General features: G+C 47.2%; 1 pseudogene; it reads left to right on the top strand.

Annotated features, from left to right (window-relative positions):
• The first annotated feature begins 3,149 nt into the window (after positions 1 to 3,149).
• Positions 3,150 to 19,972, top strand: part of LOC139385773 (cytoplasmic dynein 2 heavy chain 1-like) — a 179,991-nt pseudogene continuing 163,168 nt past the window's right edge.

Below are 19,972 nucleotides of genomic sequence, written 5' to 3'. Positions count from 1 at the left end.
CGCACCAGGCTTCCTGTGCGTGTTCTCGGCCCAGTACCACCAGTGCCAGCACCACGCATCAGGCCTACAGTGCGCCTCGCCTGTCCAGCGCTGCCAGAGCCTTCCTCCTCTTCAGCGCTGTCGGAGTCTCCCGCCTGTTTAGCGCTGTTAGAGCCTTCCTTCTCTACAGCGCTGCCGGAGTCTCCCGCCTGTTCAGAACTGCCAGTTTGCAAGGAGCTGCCAGTTTGCAAGGAGCTGCCAGTTTGCAAGGAGCTGCCAGTTTGCAAGGAGCTGCCAGTTTGCAAGGAGCTGCCAGTTTGCAAGGAGCTGCCAGTTTGCAAGGAGCTGCCAGTCTGCATAGAGCTGCCAGTCTGCAGGGAGCTGCCAGTCTGCAAGGAGCCGCCAGAGCTGCCAGTCTGCAGGATGCCGCCAAAGCTGCCAGTTTGCAAGGAGCCGCCAGAGCTGCCAGTCTGCAAGGAGCCGCCAGAGCCGCCAGTCAGCATGGAGCAGCCAGGGCCGCCAGTCAGCATGGAGCAGCCAGGGCCGCCAGTCAGCATGGAGCAGCCAGCGCCGCCAGTCAGCATGGAGCAGCCAGGGCCGCCAGTCAGCATGGAGCAGCCAGAGCAGCCAGTCAGCATGGAGCAGCCAGAGCAGCCAGTCAGCATGGAGCAGCCAGAGCAGCCAGTCAGCATGGAGCAGCCAGAGCAGCCAGTCAGCATGGAGCAGCCAGAGCTGCCAGTCAGCATGGAGCAGCCAGAGCTGTCAGTCAGCATGGAGCAGCCAGTCAGCATGGAGCAGCCAGAGCTGCCAGTCAGCATGGGGCAGCCAGTCAGCATGGAGCAGCCAGAGCTGCCAGTCAGCATGGAGCAGCCAGAGCTGTCAGTCAGCATGGAGCAGCCAGTCAGCAGGGAGCAGCCAGAGCTGCCAGTCAGCATGGGGCAGCCAGTCAGCATGGAGCAGCAAGAGCTGCCAGTCAACCAGACTCTTCCAGATCTGCCAGTCGACCAGATCTGCCAGTCGACCAGACTCTTCCAGATCTGCCAGTCGACCAGACTCTTCCAGATCTGCCAGTCGACCAGACTCTTCCAGATCTGCCAGTCGACCAGACTCTTCCAGATCTGCCAGTCGACCAGACTCTTCCAGATCTGCCAGTCGACCAGACTCTTCCAGATCTGCCAGTCGACCAGACTCTTCCAGATCTGCCAGTCGACCAGACTCTTCCAGATCTGCCAGTCGACCAGACTCTTCCAGATTCTCCAGTCAGCCAGGATCTGCTAGATCCAACTATCTGCCTGGGCTTCCTCTCAGTGCTGAGCTTCCTCTCAGTGCTGAGCTTCCTCTCAGTGCTGAGCTACCCATCAGTCCCGAGCTACCTCTGTCCCGAGCTGTCCCTCTGTCCCGAGCGGTCATTAAGGAGGGTAACCTATCTAGGGACGCTAAGGAGGTGGACTAAAACGATTATGGAGTGGGGTCCACGTCCAGCGCCAGAGCCGCCACCGCGGACAGATGCCCACCCAGACCCTCCCCTATAGGTTCAGGTTTTGCGGCCGGAGTCCGCACCTTGGGGGGGGGGGTACTGTCACACCCTGACCATAGTTTACTTTGTATATTTCTATGTTGTGGTTGGTCAGGGTGTGATCTGAGTGGGCATTCTATGTTACATGTCTAGTTTGTCTAGTTCTATGTTCGGCCTGATATGGTTCTCAATCAGAGGCAGGTGTTCGTCATTGTCTCTGATTGTGAACCATATTTAGGTAGCCTGGGTTTCACTGTGTGTTTGTGGGTGATTGTTCCTGTCTATGTGTTTTCACCAGATAGGCTGTTTAGGTTTTCGTTACGTTCATCACGTTCTTTATTTTGGAGTGTTTGTATTGATTCGTGTTTTACGTTTGTTCATTAAAACATGGATCTCAATCTACACGCTGCATTTTGGTCCGACTCTCCTTCTCATACAGAAAACCGATACACATACTTCTCCCTTCTTAGCTACTGCTGTATCAATATGTTTTGACCATGACAGTACAATCCAGGGTTACTACAAGCAGTTTAGTCACCTCAACCTGCTCAATTTCCACATAATTAATTGCACAATTTAGTTGAGGTTTAGGGTTTAGTGAATGATTTGTCCCAAATACAATGCTTTTAGTTTTAGAAATATTTAGGACTAACTTATTCCTTGCCACCCATTCTGAAACTAACTGCAGCTCTTTGTTAAGTTTTGCAGTAATTTCAGTCGCCGTAGTAGCTGACATGAATAGTGTTGAGTCATCCGCATACATAGACACACTGGCTTTCCTCAAAGCCAGTGGCAATTCATTAGTAAAGATCGAAAAAGTAAAGGGCCTAGATAGCTACCTTGGGGAATTCCTGATTCTACCTGGATTATGTTGGAGAGGCTTCCATTAAAGAACACCCTGATCTGTTTCACCTGTCCTTGTTATTGTCTCCACCCCCTCCAGGTGACTGTTTCCCCAGTGTATTTATCCCTTTGTTTCCTGTCTCTCTGTGCCAGTGTAATTATCCCTGTGCTTCCTGTCTCTCTGTGCCAGTGTAATTATCCCTGTGTTTCCTGTCTCTCTGTGTCAGCGTATTTATCCCTGTGTTTCCTGTCTCTCTGTGCCAGTGTATTTATCCCTGTGTTTCCTGTCTCTCTGTACCAGTCTATTTATCCCTGTGTTTCCTGTCTCTTTGTGCCAGTGCATTTATCCCTGTGTTTCCTGTCTCTCTGTGCCAGTGTATTTATCCCTGTGTTTCCTGTCTCTCTGGGCCAGTGTATTTATCCCTGTGTTTCCTGTCTCTCTGTGCCAGTGTATTTACCTCTGTGTTTCCTGTCTCTCTGGGCCAGTGTATTTATCCCTGTGTTTCCTGTCTCTCTGGGCCAGTGCATTTATCAATGTGTTTCCTGTCTCTCTGTGCCAGTGCATTTATCCCTGTGTTTCCTGTCTCTCTGTGCTAGTTTGTCTTGTATGTTTCCAAGTCAACCAGCATTTTTCCCTTTCGCCTGCTTTTTGTATTTCTCCTTTTTCTAGTCCTCCCGGTTTTGACCCTTGTCCGTTTCTGGACTTTGTACACGCCTGCCTGACCTTTCTGCCTGCCTGACCTTTCTGCCTGCCTGACCTTTCTGCCTGCCTGACCTTTCTACCTGCCTGACCTTTCTGCCTGCCTTGACCATGAGCCTGTCTGCCGCTCTGTACCTCCTGGACTCTGTACACGCCTGCCTGACCTTTCTGCCTGCCTGACCTTTCTGCCTGCCTGACCTTTCTGCCTGCCTGACCTTTCTGCCTGCCTTGACCTTTCTGCCTGCCTTGACCATGAGCCTGTCTGCCACTCTGTACCTCCTGGACTCTGAACTGGTTTTTACCTTTTTGCCTGTCCACGACCATTCTCTTGCTTACCCCTTTGAATTAATAAACATTGTAAGACTCCAAACATTTTCCTCCTGTGTCTGCATCTGGGTCTCGCCTTGTGCCTTGACACACCCTCTGTGTTCTGTTAGACAGGTAACTCTTATCCACAATATAGCAGGGGGTGTAAAGCCATAACACAAGTTTGCCAGTAACATAACACAAGTTTGCAGCAGACTATGAGGCTGCACTGAGGTCGAACAAAACAGCCCCCACAATCTTTTTATCATTAATTTCTCTCAGCCAAACATCAGTCATTTGTGTTAGTGCTGTGCTTGTTGATGGCCTTAGTGTTGCTTTGATGTTTGTGTGGTGTTCCATATATCCACCCCCAGTTCTGTAATGCTGTCTGAGCGTTGTTGTAATGTTTGAATGATGTGTTGTGCAGATCCTTCCCCAGTTCAAGCCGGTTCCAGAACCTTCTGCTGAGGGTGTAGCAGGAGGAGGTCTGGACTCTGTCCTCCCACAGGGACAAGTAGGACAAACTAGAGCTGATGCTCAAAGAGCAGGTACACACACAAACACACACTTTTACAAACACTCTTGCACAAACACACATTAACACAGATGCTCATTCCCTCACATTCAGGTTAGGAGTTTGACATCCGAGAGGTGTCAGGAAAGGTTTGGGGTTTGATTTGATATTGTCATTTCCACCTCGTTTGTCTTTATTGGCTAATTCGTGGTTGAATAAACAGTGTGTGTGTGTGTGTGTGTGTGTGTTTTGCAGGAGTAAGACCTATGTGTTTAAGGGGTTCCTGTTTACGTGACAGGAAAGAATGAGGAAGCTTGAGCAGCACACCAGTTTGTCTGTCAAAGTACAGGGAGAAGTTGACAAGGTGAGGGGTAGAAAGAGAGGGAGAACGGTGGAGGATAGCCTCCTCTGCGAAGCAGGGATGTTAAAGTGCATTCTGTCTATCTGTGTGTATATCAATCACTCAATCACATTCATGTATAACAACCTTTTTACATCAGCAGATGTCACAACGTACTTATACAGAGACCCAGCCTAAAACCACAAACAGCAAACAATGAAGATGTAGAAGGACGGTGGCTAGTAAAAACTCCCTAGAAAGGCAGGAACCTAGAAAGAAACCTAGAGAGGAACCAGGTGTTGAGGGGTAGCTGTTTAACCTAGTGTTACCTTGTGTGTGTCCAGGTGAGCCTGTGGGAGGTGCGTCTGTCTGCTCTAGATGAGTACCTGGTCAGTCTGAATGCCATCCAGTGGTGCTGGGTCTACCTGGAGCCCTGTGTTCGGACAGGGGGCCCCGACCAGGGAACAAGCCCGTTTGAAAAAAATAAACGAGGACTTCAGGCACGCCTGTCCCTGTATAAATTTCAGTTATTTGGCTGACATCCAGAGAGACAGCATGGTGACGTCTCTGAGCTCTCAGGACGGCATCAGAAACTCCCCCATCACCATCTTAGACCAGCTCCAGCGCTGCCTGAAATCACTCATCGGGTTTCTAGAGGTACCGAACGATCAACTACCAACCAGGAATCAGTAAATTAACACCAATAAATCTATACCTCAATGGACAACTTTCACCTAGATTCAGCTGGTCAGTCTATGTCATGGAAAGAGCAGGTGTTCATAATGTTTTGGACACTCAGTGTAGAAGTGTATGTCTCTATCCCTTATAGGAGAAGCATTCTGCATTGTCGTGGTTTTACCTGCTGGAGATTCTGGGCCAGGCCACAAACGCCACTGTCATACAGTCACACTTCAAGAAGCTGTTCACTGGTACACACACACACACACACACACACACACACACGCACAACCAAATCCCAATGTCATACAGTAACAAATAAAGAAGCTGTCCTCTGGTGAAACTGATGTGTCTGTAATGACAGTGAATATACTGTAACTGTGTTCTCTGTAGGCACCAACATTGTGGACTTGCGTTCTCTAGAGGGAGAGGTGATCCCCTCAGTGAAGCTGAAGCTGACCCTGATCATCGTCCATAACATCAGTGTGGTGAAGCTGAAGCTGACCCTGATCATCGTCCATAACATCAGTGTGGTGAAGCTGAAGCTGACCCTGAACATCGTCCATAACATCAGTTTGGTGAAGCTGAAGCTGACCCTGAACATCGTCCATAACATCAGTGTGGTGAAGCTGAAGCTGACCCTTATCATCGTCCATAACATCAGTGTGGTGAAGCTGAAGCTGACCCTGAACATCGTCCATAACATCAGTTTGGTGAAGCTGAAGCTGACCCTGAACATCGTCCAAAACATCAGTGTGGTGAAGCTGAAGTTGACCCTGATCATCGTCCATAACATCAGTGTGGTGAAGCTGAAGCTGACCCTGATCATCGTCCATAACATCAGTGTGGTGAAGCTGAAGCTGACCCTGAACATCGTCCATAACATCAGTTTGGTGAAGCTGAAGCTGACCCTGAACATCGTCCATAACATCAGTGTGGTGAAGCTGAAGCTGACCCTTATCATCGTCCATAACATCAGTGTGGTGAAACTGAAGCTGACCCTGAACATCGTCCATGACATCAGTGTGGTGAAGCTGAAGCTGACCCTGAACATCGTCCATAACATCAGTGTGGTGAAGCAGATGTGTGAGGTGGAGGTGAGCAGCCCTGATGCCTGGGCTTGGAGGAAACGGCTCCGACTCTACGTCAACAACGACAAACGCTGCTCCATACAAATGGTCGACACTCACTTCAGCTACACATTCGAGTAGCAGGTACCAAAACCTCTACACAGATACACTTCTGACCGCAGGAAACACCTCATCTACACACAACTGTCTAAATGACAGTTCTGCACACTTCAGGACCAGGCAACAGTTCATCTACAATGCTATACAGTACAGCACCACTGGGGGGCGATGTTCACCCAGAGATAAGGACCCCTCTCTGAATGACTCAATTAGCACTGTGTGTGCTGCAGTCTCTCTGCAAAGTCTGCCTCAACACACTGTCATCCTCTCTCTCTCTCCCTGTCTCTTTCCCTCTATCCTATCCCCTATCTCTCCCTGGGTAATGCGGCTAAGCTGGTCCACACCCTCATGACTGATAAGTGTTATCTGACCCAGGCGATGATGATGGGTTTGGGAGGAAACCCCTACAACCCTGCTGGCATCGACATACATAAATGATGCATAAATTAAGATAGATAAATAGATAAATAAATAAAGGGTAAATAAATAAAGGATGAATAAATAAATAAACGATGGATAAATAAGGGATGGATAACTAAATAAACACATTCATTAATAAAGGATAGATAAATGAAGAAAAGGATGAATAAATCAAGTAAATAAATAAAAGACAGATAAATAAAGTAAATTAATAAATGGTGTGTTGAAGGGTATAGATGTGAAGTCTATGGGACATCTTTGTGGGGTTGCTGACGTGTGGGGCTTGGGGCTGCTTTGATGAGTTCAACAGCCTGGAGGAGGCTGTCTAGTGTCCATGCAGATACAGGCCATCCAGAACTCCCTGAAGAAGCACAGGACCAGCTGTGAACACACACATACACACAGTCACACTGTCATGCTTGCACGTAGACTGGAATTTTAAACTTGATTCCTTTTCTCTATGTCTGTCTGTCTGTCTGTCTGTCTGTCTGTCTGTCTCTCTCTCTCTCTCTTGCCCGCCCGCCCGCCGGCCCTCCTCTGTCTCTCCCTCCCGCCCTCCTCTGTCTCTCTGTTTCTCTCTACAGCCCGCCTGCCCTCCTCTGTCTCTCTCTCCCGCCTGTCCTCCTCTGTCTCTCTGTCTTTCTGTCTCTCCCGCCCGCCCTCCTCTGTCTTTCTGTCTCGCCCGCCCTCCTCTGTCTTTCTGTCTCTCCCGCCCGCCCTCCTCTGTCTTTCTGTCCCGCCCTCCTCTGTCTCTCTGTCTCTCTGACTCTCCCGCCCGCCCTCCTCTGTCTTTCTGTCTCGCCTGCCCTCCTCTGTCTTTCTGTCTCTCCCGCCCGTCCTCCTCTGTCTTTCTGTCTCTCCCGCCCGCCCTCCTCTGACCTTCTGTCTCTCCCGCCCGCCGCCCTCTGTCTTTCTGTCTCTCCCGCCCGCCCTCCTCTGTCTCTCTGTCTCTGTCTCTCCCGCCCGCCCTCCTCTGTCTCTCTGTCTCTCCCGCCCGCCCTCCTCTGTCTTTCTGTCTCTCCCGCCCGCCCTCCTCTGTCTTTCGGTCTCTCCCGCCCTCCTCTGTCTCTCCCGCCCTCCTCTGCCTCTCCCGCCCTCCTCTGTCTCTCCCGCCCTCCTCTGTCTCTCCTGCCCTCCTCTGTCTCTCCCGCCCGCCCTCCTCTGTCTTTCTGTCTCTCCCACCCGCCCTCCTCTGTCTTTCTGTCTCTCCCGCCCGCCCTCCTCTGTCTTTCTGTCTCTCCCGCCCGCCCTCCTCTGTCTTTTTGTCTCTCCCGCCCTCCTCTGTCTCTCCCGACCGCCCTCCTCTGTCTTTCTGTCTCTCCCGCCCTCCTCTGTCTCTCCCGCCCTCCTCTGTCTCTCCCGCCCCCCCTCCTCTGTCTTTCTGTCTCTCCTGCCCGCCCTCCTCTGTCTCTCTGTCTCTCCCACCCGTCCTCCTCTGTCTCTCTGTCTTTCTGTCTCTCCCGCCCGTCCTCCTCTGTCTCTCTGTCTTTCTGTCTCGCCCGCCCTCCTCTGTCTCTCTGTCTTTCTGTCTCGTCCGTCCTCCTCTGTCTCTCTGTCTTTCTGTCTCGCCCGTCCTCCTCTGTCTCTCTGTCTTTCTGTCTCGCCCGCCCTCCTCTGTCTTTCTGTCTCTCCCGCCCGTCCTCCTCTGTCTCTCTGTCTTTCTGTCTCTCCCGCCCGTCCTCCTCTGTCTCTCTGTCTTTCTGTCTCGCCCGCCCTCCTCTGTCTCTCTGTCTTTCTGTCTCGCCCGTCCTCCTCTGTCTCTCTGTCTCTCTGTCTCTCCCGCCCGCCCTCGACTGTCTCTCTGTCTCTCCCGTCCTCCTCTGTCTCTCTGTCTTTCTGTCTCGCCCGCCCTCCTCTTTCTCTGTCTTTCTGTCTCGCCCGTCCTCCTCTGTCTCTCTGTCTCTCTGTCTCTCCCGCCCGCCCTCGACTGTCTCTCTGTCTCTCCCGTCCTCCTCTGTCTCTCTGTCTTTCTGTCTCTCCCGCCCACCCTCCTCTGTCTCTCCCGCCCGTCCTCCTCTGTCTTTCTGTCTCTCCTGCCCGCCCTCCTCTGTCTCTCTGTCTTTCTGTCTCTCCCGCCCGCCCTCCTCTGTCTCTCTGTCTCTCCCGCCCTCCTCTGTCTCTGTCTCTCTGTCTCTTTATCTCTCTCAATTCAATTCAAGGGGCTTTATTGGCATGGGAAACATATGTTAACATTGCCAAAGCAAGTGAAGTAGATAATATACAAAAGTGAAATAAACAATAAAAATTAACAGTAAACATTACACTCACAGACGTTCCAGAATAAAGACATTACAAATGTCATATTATGTATACATGTATATACAGTGTCGTAACGATGTTCAAATGGTTAAATTTCAAAAGGGAAAATAAATAAACATAATTATGGATTGTATTTACAATGGAATTCTTCTTCATTGGTTGTCCTTTTCTTGTGGCAACAGGTCACAAATCTTGCTGCTGTGATGGCACAATGTGATATTTCACCCAATAGATATGGGAGTCTATCAAAATCGGGTTTGTTTTCAAGTTATTTGTGGATCTGTGTAATCTGAGGGAAATATGTGTCTCTAATATGGTCATACATTTGGCATTAGTTTAGGAAGTGCAGCTCAGTTTCCACCTCATTTTGTGGGCAGTGTGCACATAGTCTGTCTTCTCTTGAGAGCCAGATCTGCCTACTGTGGCCTTTTTCAATAGCAGGGCTAGCAAGGCTATGCTCACTGAGTCTGTACATAGTCAAAGCTTTCCTTAAGTTTGGATCAGTCACAGTGGTCAGGTATTCTGCCTCTGTGTACTCTCTGTTTAGGGCCAATAGCATTCTAGTTTGCTCAGTTTTTGTTAATTCTTTCCAGTAATTATTTTTTTGTTTTCTCGTGATTTGGTTGGTTCTAATTGTGTTGCTGTCCTGGGGCTCTGTGGGGTCTGTTTGTGTACCAGCCGGGTTCAACATTATAAACACCCCCCAGTTAGGGTCCACCTGACTGGCAGTGAGGGGGAGGAAATAGAGACAGAGAGAGAGAGACCGAGAGACACACTCTTTATCTGTCTCTCCCGCCCGCCCTTCCTCTCTCTCTCTCTCTCTCTCTCTTTTGGTCTCTCTCTCTCTGTCTCGCTCTCTCTGTCTCTCTCTATCACCCCCCTCTCTATCACCAATCTTGAACCGGGCTGGTAAGGGTTATGGAGGAAGACAGCAGCTGCCTGACAACTTGAAGCAGCTGTTCAGGCCCGTGGTCATGTCCCGAACAGACATCGAGCTCATCGCTGAGGTCATCCTCTAGTCGGATGGCTTCAAAGACGAAGAGATACTGGGACGCAAGCTGGTCCCCATCTCCACCCTCGCCAGGTACGTGTTGTTGTGTTATTTCTTTCTTATTTTAAAAGGATAGTGCAACATTTGGACAGCTAAGCCCCTTTGCAACATATCTAGAGTCAGATGAACTCATGGATAACATTTGTATGTCTCTGTGTGCAGTAAATGTTGTTCAAACTGCACAGAGAGACAAATGGTATGCATGAGTTCATCTGACTAGAAAAGAGGCTTGATTACTAAAATCTCCCACTATCCCTTTAATACAGTGGGGAGAACAAGTATTTGATACACTGACGATTTTGCAGGTTTTCCTACTTACAAAGCATGTAGAGGTCTGTAATTTTTCATCACAGGTACACTTCAACTGTGAGAGACAGAATCTAAAACAAAAATCCAGAAAATCACATTTGTATGATTTTGAAGTAATTAATTTGCTTTTTATTGCATGACATGAGTATTGTGTTTGTATGTCTCTGTATCTGTTTGTAGGGAGACGTTTTGTTACCATACAGCCTTATTCTAAAATTGATTATATTGTTTTTTCCCCCGTCATCAATCTACACACAATACCCCTTAATTACAAAGCAAAACATTTTTGCAAATGTATAAAATAAAACAAACTGAAATATCACATTTACATAAGTATTCAGACCCTTTACACAGACTCTCTCAAGCTCTGTCAAATTGGATGGGGAGCGTCACTGCACAGCTATTTTCAGATCTCTGATGTTCCATCGGGTTCAAGTCTGGGCTCCTACTGGGCCACACAAGGACATTCAGAGACTTGTCCCGGACCAACTCCTGCATTGTCTTGGCTGTGTGCTTAGGGTCGTTGTCCTGTTGGAAGGTGAACCTTCGCCCCCAGTCTGAGGTCCTGAGCGCTCTGGAACAGGTTTTCATCAAGGATCTCTCAGTACCTTGCTCCGTTCATCTTTCCCTCGATCCTGACTAGTCTCCCAGTCACTGCCGCTGAAAAACATCCCCACAGCATGATGCTGCCACCACCATGCTTCACCGAATGGATGGTGCCAGGTTTCCTCCAGACGTGACTGCCATGTTTCCTCCAGTCTGGCCACTCTACAATAAAGGCCTGATTGGTGGAGTGCTGCAGAGATGATTGTCCTTCTGGAAGGTTCTCCCATCTCCACAGAGGAACTCTGGAGCTCTGTCAGAGTGACCATTGGGTTCTTGGTCACCTCCCTGACCAAGGCCCTTCTCCCCCGATTGCTCAGTTTGGCCTGGAGGCCAGCTCTATGAAGAATCTTGGTGTTTCCAACCTTCTTCCATTTAAGAATGATGGTGGCCACTGTGTTCTTGGGGACCTTCAATGCTGCAGAAATGTTTTGGTACCCTTCTCCAGATCTGTGCCTGGACACAATCCTGTCTCAGAGCTCTATGGACATTTCCTTCGACCTCATGGCTTGGTTTTTGTCTGACATGCACTGTCACCTGTGGGACCTTATACAGACAGGTGTGTGCCTTTCCAAATCATGTCCAATCAATTGAATTGACCACAGGTGGACCAATCAAGTTGTAAAAACACCTCAATTTTGAGTCTCAGAGCAAATGGTCTGAATACCTACGTAAATAATATATATATTTTTTTTATTATGAATTTGCAAAAATGTCTAAAAACCTGTTTTCACTTTGTCATAATGGGGTATTGTGTATATGTTTTAAATGAATCCATTTTAGAATAAGGCTGGAACAAAATGTCGAAAATTCAAGGGTTCTGAATACTTTCTGAATGCGCTGTATGTATCTATGTCTTAGCGTGTAACATGTATGGACTGTGTAGGGAGCTGTTGACCTCCCAGCAGCACTATGGCTGCTGACAGAGGGCTCTTAATATGGTGCTGCGAGGCTGTGGCAGTCTGCTGCAGCAGCAGAGGAGGAGTAAGCCCAAGAACAAGAGTAAAACGCCCTAAACTGACACTTACTCCCCACTCCCAAAACACATCCCTAATAGCCAAATACCCCCTAAACTTTCATCTTTCATCTCGCCTCTCTCTGTCCTTTTGCCATTTTCCTCAAAAAGTGGTCTTAGTTGAGTTGTTTTCTTCCCCTCTTCCCTCTTTGCCTCTTCCTCTCTCCCCCCCTCTCTCTGACCTATCCTTGCCTCCCCCTTGACGTCTGGCTGTCCATGTCTCTCTGATCCCCGGTTGATCTTTCTGTTTCCTTCCCCACCGCTCTCTCTCTCGCTCGTTCTCTTTCTCTCTCTCTTTCTCTCGTTCCCTCGTTTATTCTATTTGTCAGACAGCACGTTTGTCCCTGGGACTTACTCTGTTTGCTCCATCTATTGTCATGCCAAATGTTCCAGTGAAAAACCAGCTCTGCTTCTGTGCCTCTAGAGCAGCTGTAGAGAGGAGAACAACAGTATTGATGAACTCTAAATCATGACACGGGTCGTAATCAGCACATGTATAAAGCTGCTGATGTAGCTAGTAGAGACACAGTGTATCAGAACAACAAAGAAACAAGTCAACTTTTATACAAATTAACTCCTCTCTCCCCTATACCCCCTCTCTATCAATGTGTCCTCCGGTCAAGCAGGGGGGTCTGGTGGTGCAGGCATTGAGGTTGAAAACCATGTTCAAGCTGACAGCAGCAGGTTTGATGCCCTTGGCCAAGACGTGTTTTCCCTGGGGTGGGCTTCACTGACGTGGAGGACAATACCCTCAGCAATGCCCTGCCGGCCATCTACGAGGAGGCACGCCTCAAATTCATACCCAGTGGGGGACAATAGCTGTGTGTGTGTTTGTGACCGTGTGTTTGTGGGACACTCCCCATAGATGAGGAAAACTCTGGTCTGGAGTTTATAAGCTATTTAGTCGAGAGTATTGACGAAAGGATGGAGTGAGAGGGAGGGAGGGAGGGAGGGGTGGTTGTAGGTCCCAGGAGGGCAGGTAAATCTACAGTTATGTTCTAGTCATGTTGTAGTCATGTTCCAACCCCCGTCTTCTCTCTGCAGTGATGAGGACACAGATGTGAGTGCGTTGGTCAAGTCGTGGCTGAAGGGTCAGCCTGATGAGTGTCGCAGTAACCTGGAGAACTGTATGAGAGACTACTTCCTGGCCTGGACTCTGTGCTTAAACATACTGATATTGCCCTCTACTGGTCGTAATCAATAGCATTAACTGGATTTATGTAGCCAAGTGGCGTTTTACCCCAAATACACTCTAGCCAATCAGAGTTTTACCCCAAATACACTCTAGCCAATCAGAGTTTTACCCCAAATACACTCTAGCCAATCAGAGTTTTACCCCAAATACACTCTAGCCAATTAGAGTTTTACCCCAAATATACTCTAGTCAATTGGAGTTTTACGCAAATATACTCTAGCCAATCAGAGTTTTACCCCAAATACACTCTAGCCAATCAGAGTTTTACCCCAAATACACTCTAGCCAATCAGAGTTTTACCCCAAATACACTCTAGCCAATCAGAGTTTTACCCCAAATATACTCTAGTCAATTGGAGTTTTAATGTAAATATACTCTAGCCAATTGAAGTTTTACGCAAATATACTCTAGCCAATCAGAGTTTTACCCCAAACAAACTCTAGCCAAATGGAGTTTTTCCGCATATATACTCTAGCCAATCAGAGTTTACCCCAAACATAATCTAACCAAATGCAGTTTTACCCCAAATACACTCTAGCCAATCAGAGTTTTACCCCAAATACACTCTAGCCAATCAGAGTTTTACCCCAAATATACTCTAGTCAATTGGAGTTTTAATGTAAATATACTCTAGCCAATTGGAGTTTTACCCCAAATATACTGTAGTGTATTGGATATCTTGTGTTCATAAATGTTCTGACTCTCTCTCCCTTGCTGTCTCTCTTCTCTCTCTCCCTTTCTATCTCTCTCTCTCTCTCTCTCTTATCTATCCATTCATGCGTTCATCCGCCCATCCCTCCATTTAAAATAGCCATCCATTTATTAATGTATTCATTCATCCATCCGTTCATCCATCCATCCATTTATATATACATCCATCCATATGTTTATCCATTTATGTATTTATCCATGCATCCAAACACACTCCTCTCACTATTCAGGGAGAACTGTAGGACAAACACACTCTGACTACTCAGGGAGAACTGTACGACAAACACACTCCTCTCACTACTCAGGGAGAACTGTACGACAAACACACTCCTCTCACTATTCAGGGAGAACTGTAGGAGAAACTTACTTATGTCTCCAGGAATGTTTTATTTAAGGCGTGACCTTTCTTAGAATAGCACAGCGGGCTGGGGGGCAGGCGGGGGGGTCGGAGACTTGTTGAATGTACAGTCATTACTGTCAACCACGGGCACCCAGAAAAGGGAGGGCATATCTTATTGGCTTTTACACTTCACTTGAGCCCCCACCTTGAAAAACAAACACACACACACACACACACACCCGAATCTCGCGGAAAGGTCAGGGCGCCATGGAAACGCTAGTGTCATCTGTCTGATGAAAAAACATCTAATTAATTTCCACTGCTGCCTTCACACACACACACACACACACACACACACACACACACACACACACACACACACACACACACACACACACACACACACACACACACACACACACACTTAGTTTGCACCATCACAACATGTCCCCCCTTGCCCTGAGTTCTGTCTCATAAACTCAGTTGAACAGACCCCTGCGGCATCAACACTTTTCATTACAGAGTAAATTCTCCTCCCTCCTCTCTTCTCTCCTGTCTTCTCTCCTATCTCCTCTCCTCTCCCCTCTTTCTACCTCTGTCATCCCTACTTCATCCTCTGATATCAAACCTCCGTCATGACTCATATCCTCCTTCATTAATTTCTGCCTACTGTGTGTGTGTGTGTGTGTGTGTGTGTGTGTGTTCTCCTTCAGTATGCTGCAGCACTATGCATTCTCTCGGCTGCATTCCACCAAGGTAGCAGTGGTCCACTGTAGCGCCCAGACCTAGTATAATCACGTCCTCCAGAAGCTCAGTCAGACCTGCCTGCTGCTCAGTTCCAACACGGGACGGGCCTACAGACCCAAACACTGTGAGAACCTGGTCCTCTACCTCAAAGACATCAACCAGTCTTGTTACAGCAGGTACACTACAACACAGTGCAATACACTAGAATACAATATCATACAGCATCATGCAGTACAATATAATATATTACACTAGAATTCAATGCAATGCAGTAAAATACACTACAATACAATACAATAGTACAATACAGTAATGTACAATACTGTACAATACAGTACAATACAGTACAATACAGTACAACAAAACATAACTTCACTCAATGCAATGCAACATAACACAATAATGAAAATAAAAAGTCATTGATCGACGTGTAAGACAGAAACGAGTCAAGCTCTCATAAAGTGACAGAGTTCTCCTCTCTCCACCTTGTGTGTTCTAGGTGTTCGTGACGTACCATGGGTTCTATGATGAGAACCTGGAGGGTGGGTCTGGAGAACATCCAGGCGCTGTTGGACGACCCACATCCACCTTGCGCTTCACCTCCAAAGTATGGATCTGCACCATAGAGTGAGAACGGAGATATATATACTGTATACACACACACACACACACACACATGCTCTAAACTTAAAATAGCCTTTCTCCTCATGGGGACGTGGGAAATATCCCCACGGGGGTGAATTTTGGGGAGAATTTTGGGGATTTTTGGGGAGAATTTTGGGGATTTTTGGGGAGAATTTGGGGGATTTTTGGGGAGAATATATATATATTTTTTGGGGCCCACAAGGATAGTAGAGCCAGTCCACACACATTCTCAGCCACTTTCTCCTCTCTAGTTATCCAGACAGGGAGCAGCTCCAGACCATCTCCTCAGCGTACCTGTAGCCTCTTCTCCAGAAGAGCCTTGGGAGCCAGGCAGCCTGGGCCAAAACTGGGAACACAACAGCTAGCAGGGCTACAGGTCTATGAACAGGTGTGCGTGTGTGCTGTCTCAGATGAGTTCATGTGTTATCAGAGTAAAGCTTCAGCTTTAAGCTGCTCTAGTCTTTCCAAGCAGCAGCTTTAGATTAGACTGCTGTTATCACAGCACTTACTTACTGCCTTATATCTAATCCTCACTCTTAGGGAGGCAAATCTAAACCACACACACACACACACACACTGTCGTGGAAATTTCCTCTATTTACCAAATCATGAGAGCAAACCACACACAAGTCAGAGTTAGTTATCACAAAGTCAATGTTTAATTATATGAGCTCCATCACAACCCTATGACTCTCAGATCAATTCAGTGTCTATAAATGAATTCTCTGAGAGTCCCTTACACATTTCAACTGAGATCCTTTATAGCAAAGACACACACAGGATAAGACAGCATCGGCATAATTCATCGTTCAGCTTTGTCTCCTAAAACATGTTATTTTCTCAAACTAGAACCATAAACCAATCCTCCATATCAACAGGCATATATCAAATCCATCCTATCTTGACAAGATCACAGAGACACATTGACTGGCACACAGACATTGTGGAGCCAAGAGATCCGCGCTTGACCTCTCCCCTCTCTCAGATGACTGCAAACCCCGCCACAGTATTATACAAACACATTCTGATGAGAAGTAACTTACAAACACACATATGATGAATATAAAACATCTTACCTATGTTACCAACTAATTCTGATTATTCCCCAAAAAACACACACACACACACACACACACACACACACACACACACACACACACACACACACACACACACACACACACACACACACACACACACACAAAACAGCCTTGCGCGCGCGTGTGTGTGTGTGTGTGCCTAACTCTCTGCCCTTTGGTCTCAGGTGAATGCTATGTTCACGGTGGATGACCACAGCCACTGCCTGTTTGCTCTGTGTGTCCGAACCCAGTGAGTGCTCAGCCTGCTGCTTTACGACATGAACGTAGGTGAGATCACAGGGTTAAAATCCACTCCCTCACAGTCCACTGGAACCTCTAGTCAGACCACTGGAACCTCTAGTCAGACCACTGGAACCTCTAGTCAGACCGCAGGAACCTCTAGTCAGACCACAGGGTTAAATCAACTCTCTCACAGTCCACTGGAACCTCTAGTCAGACCACTGGAACCTCTAGTCAGACCACAGGGTTAAATCAACTCTCTCACAGTCCACTGGAACCTCTAGTCAGACCACTGGAACCTCTAGCCAGACCACAGGGTTAAATCAACTCTCTCACAGTCCACTGGAACCTCTAGTCAGACCACAGGGTTAAATCAACTCTCTCACAGTCCACTGGAACCTCTAGTCAGACCACAGGGTTAAATCAACTCTCTCACAGTCCACTGGAACCTCTAGTCAGACCACAGGGTTAAATCAACTCTCTCACAGTCCACTGGAACCTCTAGTCAGACCACAGGGTTAAATCAACTCTCTCACAGTCCACTGGAACCTCTAGTCAGACCACAGGGTTAAATAAACTCTCTCACAGTCCACTGGAACGTCTAGTCAGACCACAGGGTTAAATCAACTCCCTCACAGTCCACTGGAACGTCTAGTCAGACCACAGGGTTAAATCAACTCTCTCACAGTCCACTGGAACCTCTAGTCAGACCACTGGGACCTCTAGTCAGACCACAGGGTTAAATCAACTCCCTCACAGTCCACTGGAACCTCAAGTCAGACCAATGGAACCTCTAGTCAGACCATAGGGTTGAATCAACTCTCTCACAGTTCACTGGAACCTCTAGTCAGACCACTGGAACGTCTAGTCAGACCACAGGGTTGAAATCAACTCTCTCACAGTTCACTGGAACCTCTAGTCAGACCACTGGAACGTCTAGTCAGACCACAGGGTTGAATCAACTCTCTCACAGTTCACTGGAACCTCTAGTCAGACCACTGGAACGTCTAGTCAGACCACAGGGTTGAATCAACTCTCTCACAGTTCACTGGAACCTCTAGTCAGACCACTGGAACCTCTAGTCAGACCACTGGAACCTCTAGTCAGACCACAGGGTTGAATCAACTCTCTCACAGTTCACTGGAACCTCTAGTCAGACCACTGGAACCTCTAGTCAGACCACTGGAACCTCTAGTCAGACCACAGGGTTAAATCAACTATCTCACAGTCTCTCACACAATATTATTACCCTATCACTGAAAGATAAGACTCAGGAACACGTGTGTACGTCCTGTTTCCCACTACTATGACAACAAGCCGTTAGAGCCGAGTGGACAAGACCAGGCTCTAAATCAGCCTTGGGGGAAAAACATTATCATCAAGCATGATGTTCATTTTCTACACAGTAGACCATACAACATTATTTACTGATGATCTTCTGAACTTCCCAACACCTTTCTGATTCACTTCAGTCACTTCAAACCATCCCGTCTTCATATTTAATTACTGTCCAAAATACTGTCCAGCTGATTTGTAATAGACTGTCATAGCCCCAATTAAAAAAGTTAAAATTGGCCGTTGATTACATAACCTTTTTTACATCGTGGGCCAAAACAGTTTGGGAACCCTTGCACTACACCATATTTCCTGGGACCCATTTTGACCGTGCTAGGACATGGAGAAAATGTCTGCAGTACTTAATACTGCTATTTCCATGGCTTTTGTCTGTTGTTGCCGACTTCTCATTGAAAACGTCTCATTATTTGGTAACTGTCTTAACGTTATACTGTACTGGCCCTTGTTTTGGATATTTCAGAATATCTTCTGAAAGGCAGGAGTTCGCTCCCTCTCCTGCCTCCTGCATTAACCATCACTTACTTCCTCTCCCCTGCTCCATCTGTCACCCGTCTGTCTCTCTCTCGCTTTCATCATCCACTTCTCTCTGTCCTCCTTCATCTCTCCCTCTGTCACTCTCTCCCTCCCTCCTGCAATGTGTTCTCCCTGTGATAGGGAGTCCAATCACTATTCTTTAATTAGAAGCTCCCTGTGATAGGGAGTCCAATCACTATTCTTTTAATTAGAAGCTCCCTGTGATAGGGAGTCCAATCACTATTCTTTAATTAGAAGCTCCCTGTGATAGGGAGTCCAATCACTATTCTTTAATTAGAAGCTCCCTGTGATAGGGAGTACAATCACTATTCTTTAATTAGAAGTGTGTGTGAGTGTGTACACTGAGCTGTCTTGATGTGTGTCTTTGCAGTATGGTATAATGTGATAATGTACACTGAGCTGTCTTGATGCTGTGTGTGTCTTTGCAGTATGGTATAATGTGGTAGTGTACACTGAGCTGTCTTGATGATGTGTGTCTTTGCAGTATGGTATAATGTAGTAGTGTACACTGAGCTGTCTTGATGCTGTGTGTTTTTGCAGTATGGTACAATGTGGTAGTGTACACTGAGCTGTCTTGATGCTGTGTGTTTTTGCAGTATGGTACAATGTGGTAGTGTACACTGGGCTGTCTTGATGCTGTGTGTGTTTTTGCAGTATGGTATAATGTGGTAGTGTACACTGAGCTGTCTTGATGCTGTGTGTTTTTGCAGTATGGTACAATGTGGTAGTGTACACTGAGCTGTCTTGATGCTGTGTGTTTTTGCAGTATGGTACAATGTGGTAGTGTACACTGAGCTGTCTTGATGCTGTGTGTGTTTTTGCAGTATGTATGTAGTATGTAGTAGTGTACACTGAGCTGTCTTGATGCTGTGTGTGTTTTTGCAGTATGTATGTAGTATGTAGTAGTGTACACTGAGCTGTCTTGATGCTGTGTGTGTTTTTGCAGTATGTATGTAGTATGTAGTAGTGTACACTGAGCTGTCTTGATGCTGTGTGTGTTTTTGTAGTATGTATGTAGTATGTAGTAGTGTACACTGAGCTGTCTTGATGCTGTGTGTGTTTTTGTAGTATGTATGTAGTATGTAGTAGTGTACACTGAGCTGTCTTGATGCTGTGTGTGTTTTTGCAGTATGTATGTAGTATGTAGTAGTGTACACTGAGCTGTCTTGATGCTGTGTGTATTTTTGCAGTATGTATGTCGTATGTAGTAGTGTACACTGAGCTGTCTTGATGCTGTGTGTGTTTTTGCAGTATGTATGTAGTATGTAGTAGTGTACACTGAGGGTACTAAACATTAGAAACACCTGCTCTTTCCATGTGTAATGGGTTCTGTGTGTAATGGGTTCTGTGTGTAATGGGTTCTGTGTGTAATGGGTTCTGTGTGTAATGGGTTATGTGTGTA

The sequence above is a fragment of the Oncorhynchus clarkii genome, chromosome 27, assembly GCF_045791955.1.
Source record: "Oncorhynchus clarkii lewisi isolate Uvic-CL-2024 chromosome 27, UVic_Ocla_1.0, whole genome shotgun sequence".
NCBI classification, from domain to species: domain Eukaryota; kingdom Metazoa; phylum Chordata; class Actinopteri; order Salmoniformes; family Salmonidae; genus Oncorhynchus; species Oncorhynchus clarkii.
The sequence above is the reverse complement of the archived record's forward strand: the minus strand, read 5'-3'. Positions and strand labels throughout refer to the sequence as shown.